At 33.9% G+C, this 10,904-nt stretch overlaps 1 non-coding gene across 1 annotated transcript; it reads right to left on the reverse strand.

Annotated features, from left to right (window-relative positions):
• Positions 1–334: 334 nt before the first annotated feature.
• Positions 335–406, reverse strand: TRNAQ-UUG. Its single transcript has one exon. It is a non-coding gene; the product is annotated as a tRNA-Gln (tRNA).
• Positions 407–10,904: the final 10,498 nt, after the last annotated feature.

Below are 10,904 nucleotides of genomic sequence, written 5' to 3' on the forward strand. Positions count from 1 at the left end.
TTCCTTCAAATTAAGGATTCCTCTAACTTCAGAGAAAGAAGTTGAGTAAACTTGATGAAGGAATCGAGAGCTGAAACGTCGTAGAATAAGTTACCCACGAGATCGAAAATCTAGCATTTCGAGTGAGTTGCATACCGAGAACGATTTCCTATTTCTTTAAGTTATCAAATAAATCCCTAGCCCTTTCTTGTAACATCCATCCTTAAGTTTCACGAGGAAATTATATAAGGTGGGAGTTATTGGAAAACTTTAGTTAACTATTACATCTTATGCCTCAAGAAAATTTGTGTTGTCGTTCCTTGTTCTGTGTTTTCGCATCAAGGTCATTTCTTAAAGGTCCTACCGGGAGTTGAACCCAGGTCGTTGGATTCAAAGTCCAAAGTGCTAACCACTACACCATAGAACCCCTTGTAAAAATTTATTTTGGAATGATTTTCCTATTTTATGCAGATTCCACAAGAAGAGAGATCCTATCACGAGTCAAACTCAAGTTATTGGATTCAAAGTTCTAGAGATGTTTTATCTAACTCGTTGTGATCTTGAGCACCTTTAGAGTGGTTGCAGAAGTAACCCTCCAGTGTTGATTGAAGCTCTTGGAGAACATGTAATTTTATTATTTCTTATAGTTAATTTATATATTATTGTATATTACAAACAAATTGAAATAATACTTTACATCCCAGTCTTTCTTTCTTCCGTGCAAAACTTAACATGAAAACTATATTATTTCAATATTCACTCAAGAAACAAGGAGTGAAAACTATATTATTTCAAACCCTCCATTATTGCTTCTACTTTGCGTGAAAATGCTTCCACTAAATCATGTTACTAACTAGTTTGTTTGGTTCAGTTCAATTCTTGGGTCGACTAGATTGAATCGACCTAGCTCAATTAAACTCTTGATAATATAAAAATCATAAGTTTCTTAAATTACGTTAACTTAAAAGTTTAACCCCTAATTTTTTTTAGAATGTTTAGCGTTGTGTCTAGTTGATCTCTAAATGCTTAGAAGTATCTAATAAGACTTCTATTTAAGAAACTTTTCTCTATAAAAGATGTAAGACTTCGTGTTTATTATTAAGGAATTTCAAATGAATGATTTGATATATCATGACAAAATATTTATTTGTTTCAAATATCTTAAGTTGACCATTCTTTTTTGTCAAGTATTTTGAATATTATCATTGTGAATTACTAATGGCATTAGATTGAATCTCATTAATAACAATATCCCAAAACATAGGTAAAAATGACATCAAAATTAATACTTTAATTTCATCTTAAAAATTTATTTTCACTTGACTCAGTAGACTGATAATCATAATAGTCACCGGTGCACAAATATTTACAACCTTAAAAGGTAAAACTATAAGGAGTACAAGAGAAAAGTGCTTAAAATAGTTTCAAAATATAGAAAAAAAAATAGTAGGAATGGGTCAAAGTCAACATCCATTGATCACTTATGACATACCACAACACATATGAGGGTAACATTTTTTATTTCTCTACTATATTAGGCCCTTTGGGTTATTGGCATGAAGTTTTCTATGTTTGAAATAAATTTGGTTGATTGTTTTCTAGTTAGCATTGGTGCCATCAAAACTTATTTATTTCTTTGAAATGTTTGAGTTTACAATTTACCTGTTTTCATTTTTCTATTTTTTCTACCTACCTTTAGAAATGAAGCAAAATTAGTCAGAGGGTTGTAGGCAGATTGTTATAATTCTAATTTTTAACTAAAAAAAAAAATAGTCTCGTTGTCACGCTTAAAACTACCCTATAGGTATAATCGACCCATTATCCTTCCACCAATAGGAGCAAAAGGCAATGTTACTATGTTAAACTAATTTCATGTCATTTATTCAACATCGACAACAAACATGTCACCGGCAAACTTAGGAAGACTACATGAAATTACGAATATATCAATGTAGGATTTTTTAATTTATCGATTTTTAAAATGTTAAATTATGTGAAATTACTGGCAAAGAAGAATATTTTAGAGAGCTGCAGTCAAATTCTCTACCATTGCGCTATGGACCCATTTTGCATGATTTCAACCTTAGTGACCCCTTAGACATAGTATAAAAAGTGTAAAAAGTGTAAAAAGTGTCTGTCCAAAATAAAAGGGCCCAACCAAGTTCAAACGGGTGACCGGTAAAATTCTCTACCACTGAGCCATGGATCCATTTTGTAGGATTTTAACCTTAGTGGCCCCTTAGACATAGTGTCGGTCCAAAAAGTGTAACAAATTTCTATCTAAGATATAAGGGCCCAACTAGGTTCGAATTGGTGACCTCTGGATCTGCAATCAAATGCTCTAACATTGAGCTATGGACCCATTTTGTATGATCTTAACCTTCGTGACCTCTTCTACAGATTATCGGTCCAAAAGTGACCCTGCTGAATCGGCTATGGACCAATTTTGTATAAATTGGTGGGTTACCTATCAGGAGTTAAACACAGGTCGTTAGATTCAAAATCGAAAGTGCTAACCACTACACCATAGAACCACTTGTTAAACTTTATTTTGGCAGCGATTTTGATAAGAGCCAACAACGCTGAATTTTGCAAAGCAAGAGGTCGTAGTATGCTTACAGACTTTCACAAGGTGTTTTCAACTTCTTTTATAAGTAATTGAACTTTTGAGTCCATGCAAATGATTGGTTGGATTAGTATCAGTTTGAGAAGACAGAGCAGAGAAGAGAGACTTTGTTAGAAACTCTCCCATAGGTAATCTCCCATGGTGTTTTCAACTTCTTTTAAAGGTAGAATTTTAAAATCAAACCACAACAAAATTTACTTCTATTTAGCAAAATTATTAATTATTTTTTTGTTTGAAACAAGATTATTCCCTTCTTTTTCTAACACTAAATTTGACTCTCGAATAGATTTTAATAGTTTTGTTAATTAAATTTTCTTTAAAATTTTTGTACATAAAGTACAATGGAAATAATACTTTTTTTTTTTTTACTATTTTGTAATTTGTATGGGATTATTCGAGGCTTTTGAATGAAATATGATAATTGATTCTCTGTCCTCTTTGATAATTTTAAATACCTTCATAACCGATATTTGATGTGTCACGTTTCATTATGAGAACTGCCCTGGGTCAATAAGACTTAAGCAGAGAGTTTATTAGACTAATGATTTGATTTTTTTGGGTTGTAGAGATATCCCTTACAAATCAAGACTTTGTATTATTATGAAAACACTCATTAAGACATTTGTAAATATGCCTGATATCTTGAAGGATACAAGACACGTAATTGAGAGAACCTAAAATTTTTTTGAAGTTGGCTTTTCTAGGATAAAGTCATCACCAAAGTTTGAGACAAAGACCATTGGATGGATTTTAATACGCCTCAAATAAATTTAAAATAAAAAAGAACGGATCTGAGTTTTATATTATTTGATTTTGGGTATGGACACAACTAGCTGATTTCTTTTGATTACATTAATGAATGTATGTAGATGTTTAAAGTGTTGATCTTAATGGTTTTAGAAAATATCAACACATCATCAAATATAAACTATCGAAATTTTTTGAAAGGATTAAAAATATCATTCATAATCTTCTGAAATTCGGATGGAGCGTTTTTTAGCCTAAATGGCATGATGTTCCTCTCATATTTTCTAAATGGGACATGAAATACTATTTTATATTTTTCCTTTTAAGAAATTAGAATTTTCCGAAATCCCAATTACATGTCGAATTTTATAAAAACATTTGACTCTAAATTCTTTTTATCAAATCATTTTTGTTTTGGATTGGATATCTTATTTATTCTAAAACCTTATTCAAAGGTTGGTAATTAATTACCCGTATCAGAATTTCTGGTTTCTTTTCACCATGTTGTTAACCTAAAATGTTAGACATGGCCACATGCTCTTTGAAGACCTTATCAGCTTCCTCGGCAAACTATCACCTAAAATGTCATAGTATTTAGTGTTTGATGCTTTTTGACTTAACCCTAGAGTTCTATTTATGGTGAACTTGTGATAATTTTTGTCAAATTATATATTTGAATACCTAATACATGAAGATATAATATCTTATTTAAATAATATTAAAATGTGGTAGAGTATCATAATATATGTTTAATTAATATGAATCTCATTCAAATTTCAAATATATATTTTTATTTAATGTTTATGATACACATCAATTATTTTAATATTTAACATATCAAATATGTTAATATGTTTTGATATTATACTTCAAGACTATAGGAACTTTCTCAGAGGACCTGAGAGTTACGTTGGCCCACAATGCACCTCATGGACGATGCAAAACTATGGTGGCGCTTGAAGGTGAATTGTATAAAAAACTAGTCATTCACCATAAACTCATGGGAAGACTGTTGATGGAATCGATGCAATCGACGCTCCTCTGGATGGGTTGCCAATCAAAGACCTGACGTTTAATGTTGACCCTTTTGAAGAAAGAGTCACACGATCGAACAGCTGGAAACGTCGCGGTAACTCTGAGAACTCTATCACATACATAAAAAAAACGTGTCGAAGAGTTAGACATTACACAGAAGATCATAGAAAAACTCTTGAGCGATTAGACAAAAGACTTTAAAGACAACTACACCAAAAGTCATTGTCCAACGGTTTAGATATTTGGCTTTCACCTAGGAGATTCTGGTTTGATTCTCTAAAATTGAATATTATTTTCTTATTTCTTTTTATTTTATAGTTTCATCTTTTGTCACCAATTATATTTAAACTTTACCTCATTTTGAGAGGCACTTTAATAGTCAAGTTCAATAGTATCTTAGATTAAAGACTTTTATGAACATCGTACCTATGTTAGTGTTATGTTATAGATATTTGTTTCAATTTCAACAAGTGGGGTTGAGGTGATTCAAATGGTTAATGCGATAATCCGGCTATTTTCGAGGTCTCTCTTATTGAATGCCGACATGGTTGAGATGAGCACCGAGTGAGTTTGACAAGGAGACTCAAATTTAAACTTTACCTACGTTTGACAGGCACTATAATGGTCAAGTTCAATGGTATTTTAGATTAAAAAGACTTTTATGCACTTTGTACCTTTGTTAGTGTTACTTTGTACCTTTGTTTGTGTTACTTTGTACCTTTGTTTGTGTTACTTTGTACCTTTGTTAGTGTTATGTTATAGACATTTGGTCAAGTTCAACAAGTGGGGTTGAGGTGATTCAAATGGTTAATTTCACTTTCTTTGATTCAAATTGTTAATGTGATAATCCAGTTGTATAGGTACAGGTGAATAGTTATAGGTTATTTCTAAGGTCTCTCTTATTGAACGCCAACAGGGTTGAAATGATTGAGATGGACACCTGAGTGAGTTTGACAAAATTGAAATAAAATCAAATAAAATCACTAAAAAAAATAAAAAAAATTGAAAAAAAAATTAGCCTTATGACACTCCCTTCAACTCGAAGGGCGGTAAATCAAGGATTCCTTCGCCCAAGACCCATGATCCAACTCCCAACATGGAAATGATAAGCTATAGAATCATTCCAAGAACCTCAATGGATGGGTTACAAACTCACATTACCAATCTCGACAACTGAACGTGTTATCGACGTTAGAAGAACGACCGCATCAAAGCAAGTCATGGGGATAGAAGATCCCGTTGAAGGATGATAGACCAACCGTAATCTTCAGCCCAATGAGCCAAGCTTTTGTAGAAGCAAGAACCCTTGTATTAAAGAAATTAACACCTTCTTATACAAAATTTGGATCAACCAAGAGTTAAAGCTAGAATTAGATAATGAGATCCATGATTGAGAAACAAGCTTTGGAACCTTTTTCTAAATTGAGTCACTTCACAATCGAATTTGATCAAGACTTGACTGAATGACTCAGATGCAATCTACCACAAAAATTGCATGAAACTTAGAAATGACAAAGATATGCTCAGATTTCTATAAGGTGGATCGTCTCAACTTGAAAGATCTTCATTGATCACAAATATGCTTTTACGTAATAATTTGTGGGTATCTATAGTCTCCCAAAAGAAGTTAGTGTTCGTGATTTAATCTCGATCCCTTTAAATCTCCACAAAAGACGAAGTCAATTTGAGCATTACAAACTTTATGAAATTAAAATAATAAATAAAGTTTTCTAACCACTCATGAAATTATGCTTGCAACTTCATCCACTACTTCAACCGTGCAAATATTTACTTTTGAATCTCTAAATGGTCTTGACTCAAACGAATCAGCTTGTAACACATGAAATGATGGTTGAACCTAGCCTATCCAATTTTGTAGATGAAGTATGAATGATTGTTGAATCTTCTTGGCCTTGGGTTGTGTAATTGGTCCAGTTGGAACACCGTGATTCTTGTCATCATCCCCCTCTTCAAAAAAATTCGTCCTCAAATCAGAAAAATCATCACCTACATCAAAAGAACTCAACTTAGCAACATTGAAAGTAGAATGTACACCGTGATTCTTATCATCATCCCCAGTTGGAACACCGTGATTCTTGTCATCATCCCCCTCTTCAAAAAAATTCGTCCTCAAATTAGAAAAATCATCACCTACATCAAAAGGACTCAACTTAGCAACATTGAAAGTATAATGTACACCGTGATTCTTATCATCATCCCCCTCTTCAAGATTCGTCCTCGAATCAGCAAAATCATCAACTACATCAAAAGGACTCAACTTAGCAAAATCATCAACTACATCAAAAGGACTCAACTTTGCAACATTGAAAGTAGAATGTATTGACTATTCTACGGGAACATCAATTTTATTATTCCATGCAATGAACGTGGATTGAACAATCCCCCTCTTCAAAAAAATTCGTCCTCAAATCAGAAAAATCATCACCTACATCAAAAGGACTCAACTTAGCAACATTGAAAGTATAATGTACACCGTGATTCTTATCATCATCCCCCTCTTCAAGATTCGTCCTCGAATCAGAAAAATCATCAACTACATCAAAAGGACTCAACTTAGCAACATTGAAAGTAGAATGTATTGACTATTCTACGGGAACATCAATTTTATTATTCCATGCAATGAACGTGGATTGAACATGAGCCAAGTGCAGTGAACGTGGATTGAACACGTGACCTTCAGATCCTTGGTCTAACGCTCTCTCAACTGAACTATCCACACTAACGATAAAAATGAAAATTCATCAATAAAGGTATTTTCGCTACTTCATTGAAATTTTAAATAGAAATAATCACTAATTTTTAATAAGATATTCAAGTTATCCAACTTGTATAAGGTGCGGTGAACTAGAACACGTTAGGTATTTCCGATAATTCATTGAGAATTCAGAAAGGAACAATGACTAATTTTAGATTGAATAGTCGGGTTTTGCAACTAGAATCAGGTGCGTTGAACGTGGAGATCAAACACGTGACCTTCAAATCTTTAGTCTAATGCTCTCCCAACAGAGTTATCCCCGCTAATATTAAAAATGAAAATTCATAAGTAAAGGTATTTCCGCTAATTCATTATGTTTAAAAAAGAAATAATCACTAATTTTAGATTGAATAAGTAAGTTATGTTTTTAGATTGTATAGTCAGGTATAAACTTGTATTAGGTGCGTTGAACATGGATAAAACACGTGTGACCTTCAAATCTTTAGACTAACAATCTCCCAACTCAGCTACTCTTGCTAACATTAAAAATGAATATTCATTGGCAAATGTATTGGGTACACTTCTGGAAATTCAACAAAAGGCAATAGTATTAGACCGAGATGCCAGATTTAAATCTTGCTTCTGGAAAATTCAACAAAAGGCATTGGTACGCAGTTATAGTATGACATTCCACCCATAAACAGAAGGTCAAACAGAAATGCTCAAGCAAATATTGAAAGACATGTTGAGGGTATATGTGATGGATTTTGCAGGAAGCTGGGATAATACCTACCCCTTATGAAATTCGCTTATAATAATACTTGCCAAGCCACCATACAAATGGCCACATACGAGGTTCTTTATGGACAAAGATTTCGATCCCCTATCTTTTCGAAAGAAGGGGGGCAAACGACAACTATTGGGCCAAAGCTGGTGCAAACTACCAACGCCGCAGTCTAAAAGATTAAAGCTAGGATACAAATCGCACAAAGCCGAGAGAAAAGCTATGCAGACCTAAGGCACAAGGAAATAGAATTGTAGGTAGGGGATCATATATTCCTAAAGGTAGCACCCCATGAGAGGGGTGCTTAGGTAGGGTAAAAATGGGAAGCTAAGCCCTAGGTTTATCCGTCCCTTTGAGATATTAGAAAGGATTGGATATATGGCCTATAGAATCGGGCAATGCCCAAACTTGTCTGCAGTACATAATATCTTTCATGTATCCATACTACGGAAGTATACCCTAGATCGTTCGCACGTACTGGCTCATGAAACTCTCTTCTTGAGAGATGACCTAACGTATAAAGAAGACCCGATTCAAATAATAGACAAGAAAGTCAAATGATTGAGAAACAAGGAAATCTCTCTCGTTAAGGAACTATGGAAGAATCATAGAGTAGAAGAAGCCACTTGGGAAACAGAAGGCAAATAAGAACCTTGTACCCTGACCTATTTTAGAATAAGCACTTTCGATGACCGAAAGTTTTCAAAGGAGAGGAGAATTTGCAACACTCAAGGTCTCTAATAAGAGACAGTGTATAATCCCTACTAGGTTGTATCTAGAAGAAAAGAACAAGTAAAATTGAAAAAACATTAAGAAAATGGTACTTTTTCTAATTTTTATAAACTTCCCGAATCAGTAAATTATTTTTATAGAATAAGAATTACAAGGTGCTTAAAAAAGGAAGGCTCCGATCGGAGAAGACTTTTCTGGCAGAAGATTCAGAAAAATCAAGAATGAAATTATAGAAATTCTAGACGTTTCAATGGTAGTGGAAAATCCGTCTATAAATTATGAATTAGGGTAGACTATTAGAGGCAAGAAGTAAGCTTAATCGAGTAACCAATCGAGAGGTACAAGTTTTTTGTTTTGGGGTATCGTGTTCATGGGTTTACCTTGAATTCGAGAACTATAGTCCACTATTCATTTCCAAACTTGTTCTTGGACCTTCTAAATAAGTTTACCCATAAGTTTGGTGAAGGAAAGAGGTCCTCAAAGTGCTAGTGGGTTTTCACACGAATTAGTCCATGTTAGGTTACCCTCTAATGTTTTCCTAAGCTAAAACCTCAACTCCTAAAGCCTAACTCATGACATTATGTATAATCCTAGGTTCATCAATAATCCACGTACCAAGTACCTAGAACTATGTGAATAATATGCTAAATAAGTTGCTAGGATCCATACCCATAAGTAACCATTATCTGCATTACGATGTGTACTAAAAGGCCCCTATTCTTCTTTAGGTAGGATGTTCTGCAATATGTATCATGAGCTAGATGTTATGATAGGCCTACCTTTCCTATCAGTTAAACGAGATGTCCTGCAAAACGATTTACCAGTAGGATTACATGATTATGACGACACCACTTATATGTTCATGGGGAGAAAATTGAAGGTTATTTTAGGGGAAGGTTTTCAGGATCAGTATATGATACATGACACGTGACCTCTAAGTTCTAAGATCCTGAAAACATAACACGAAGTAATATCCTAGCTTAAGGTCGCGATTAATAACCTACTAGTAGGCTACTAACTAAGTTTTACTCACTCCATGTTTATCATTTTTTTTCAAGTAACTAAGAGTTGGTCGTGGATGAGAGTGGACTTTGGAGTGTGGGCCATGGACTAACCTCTGTTTTTAATCTAGTATTTTTCGTTCTTCTTTTGAGTCTGCTTATTATTTTGTGTTTGTAACGAATATGTATATGTAACACCCAAAAAATGAAGGAAATTAGCTCCCATAAGAATAAGCCACTCATGAAAGACCCAAAGGATAGAAAGGAAAAAAATTAAAGGATTAAGCAAGAGCAAAAGACTTAGTCCAGTCACTCATGTACTCTAACAAGTGATTTCAAGGAGTTAAAGGCCTTTTGAAAAGGATTGGAAAGGAAAAAGAAAATCAAAAGGGCAAAAAAGTCATTTTATCAATTATCAAGAATCTTTCTGGATTTGTAATTCCTTATCTAGAAGGAATCTCAAGATTCAAAATAAGCGAAAAATGATCAAAAAGCGACAAGGAATTTGTAGAAAAATTATGGATTTTTCGAGAAAAATAATAATAAAATATTCGGAAAGTGGCAAATTACCAAAATACCCCTAGAAGAATGGATAATTACAAAAATGTCACTCTAAATAGAATCAGAGCATCTACTGTGACCATCAGAGCAAAATCCTTCGAACTCAAATTTCAACCGTCGAATCTCCTCCAAAATTTGATAGGATCTAGAACGAACACGCACAGATCATCACATCCAACGACTAGTATTCAAAGCCAAGGTCGGTAAGGATATGATTGGAGTTGATATCTCCGAAAAATTATCCAGAAAGTTCGATCTCTAAATAACGAAGATTCTAGAGCTCTCAATGTCGGTTTAAGCTCCTCCTATAAAGTCTTAAGTAGGAGCAACAATACTGAATAAGAATTGAGAAAGGCCGATCCCCCAATCGAAGGCAATAAGCGTTTAGATTGTGGGTCTCCTACTCTCAGATTTCTTCCAAATTCAAGAGCAATCCTCCACCATTTCTCTTCAAACTTCTAAATAACGAAGAATCTGGAGCTCTCAATGTCGGTTTAAGCTCCTCCTATAAAGTATGAAGTAGGAGCAACAATACGGAATAAGAATCGAGAAAGGTCGATCCCCCAATCGAGAGCAATCCTCCATCATTTCTCTTCAAACTTATTCCTACTGTTTCTCAACAAGATTACTCACAAGTTCTATGAAGGAATAGAGTGCTGAAAGTGCCTAGAAACCATTCCCCCAATTCAATCAGCCATGGAAGAACTTCAAGAAAAGCTTGAA

This window comes from Cucurbita moschata, unplaced genomic scaffold (assembly GCF_002738365.1).
Source record: "Cucurbita moschata cultivar Rifu unplaced genomic scaffold, Cmos_1.0 Cmo_Scf00065, whole genome shotgun sequence".
NCBI lineage: Eukaryota > Viridiplantae > Streptophyta > Magnoliopsida > Cucurbitales > Cucurbitaceae > Cucurbita > Cucurbita moschata.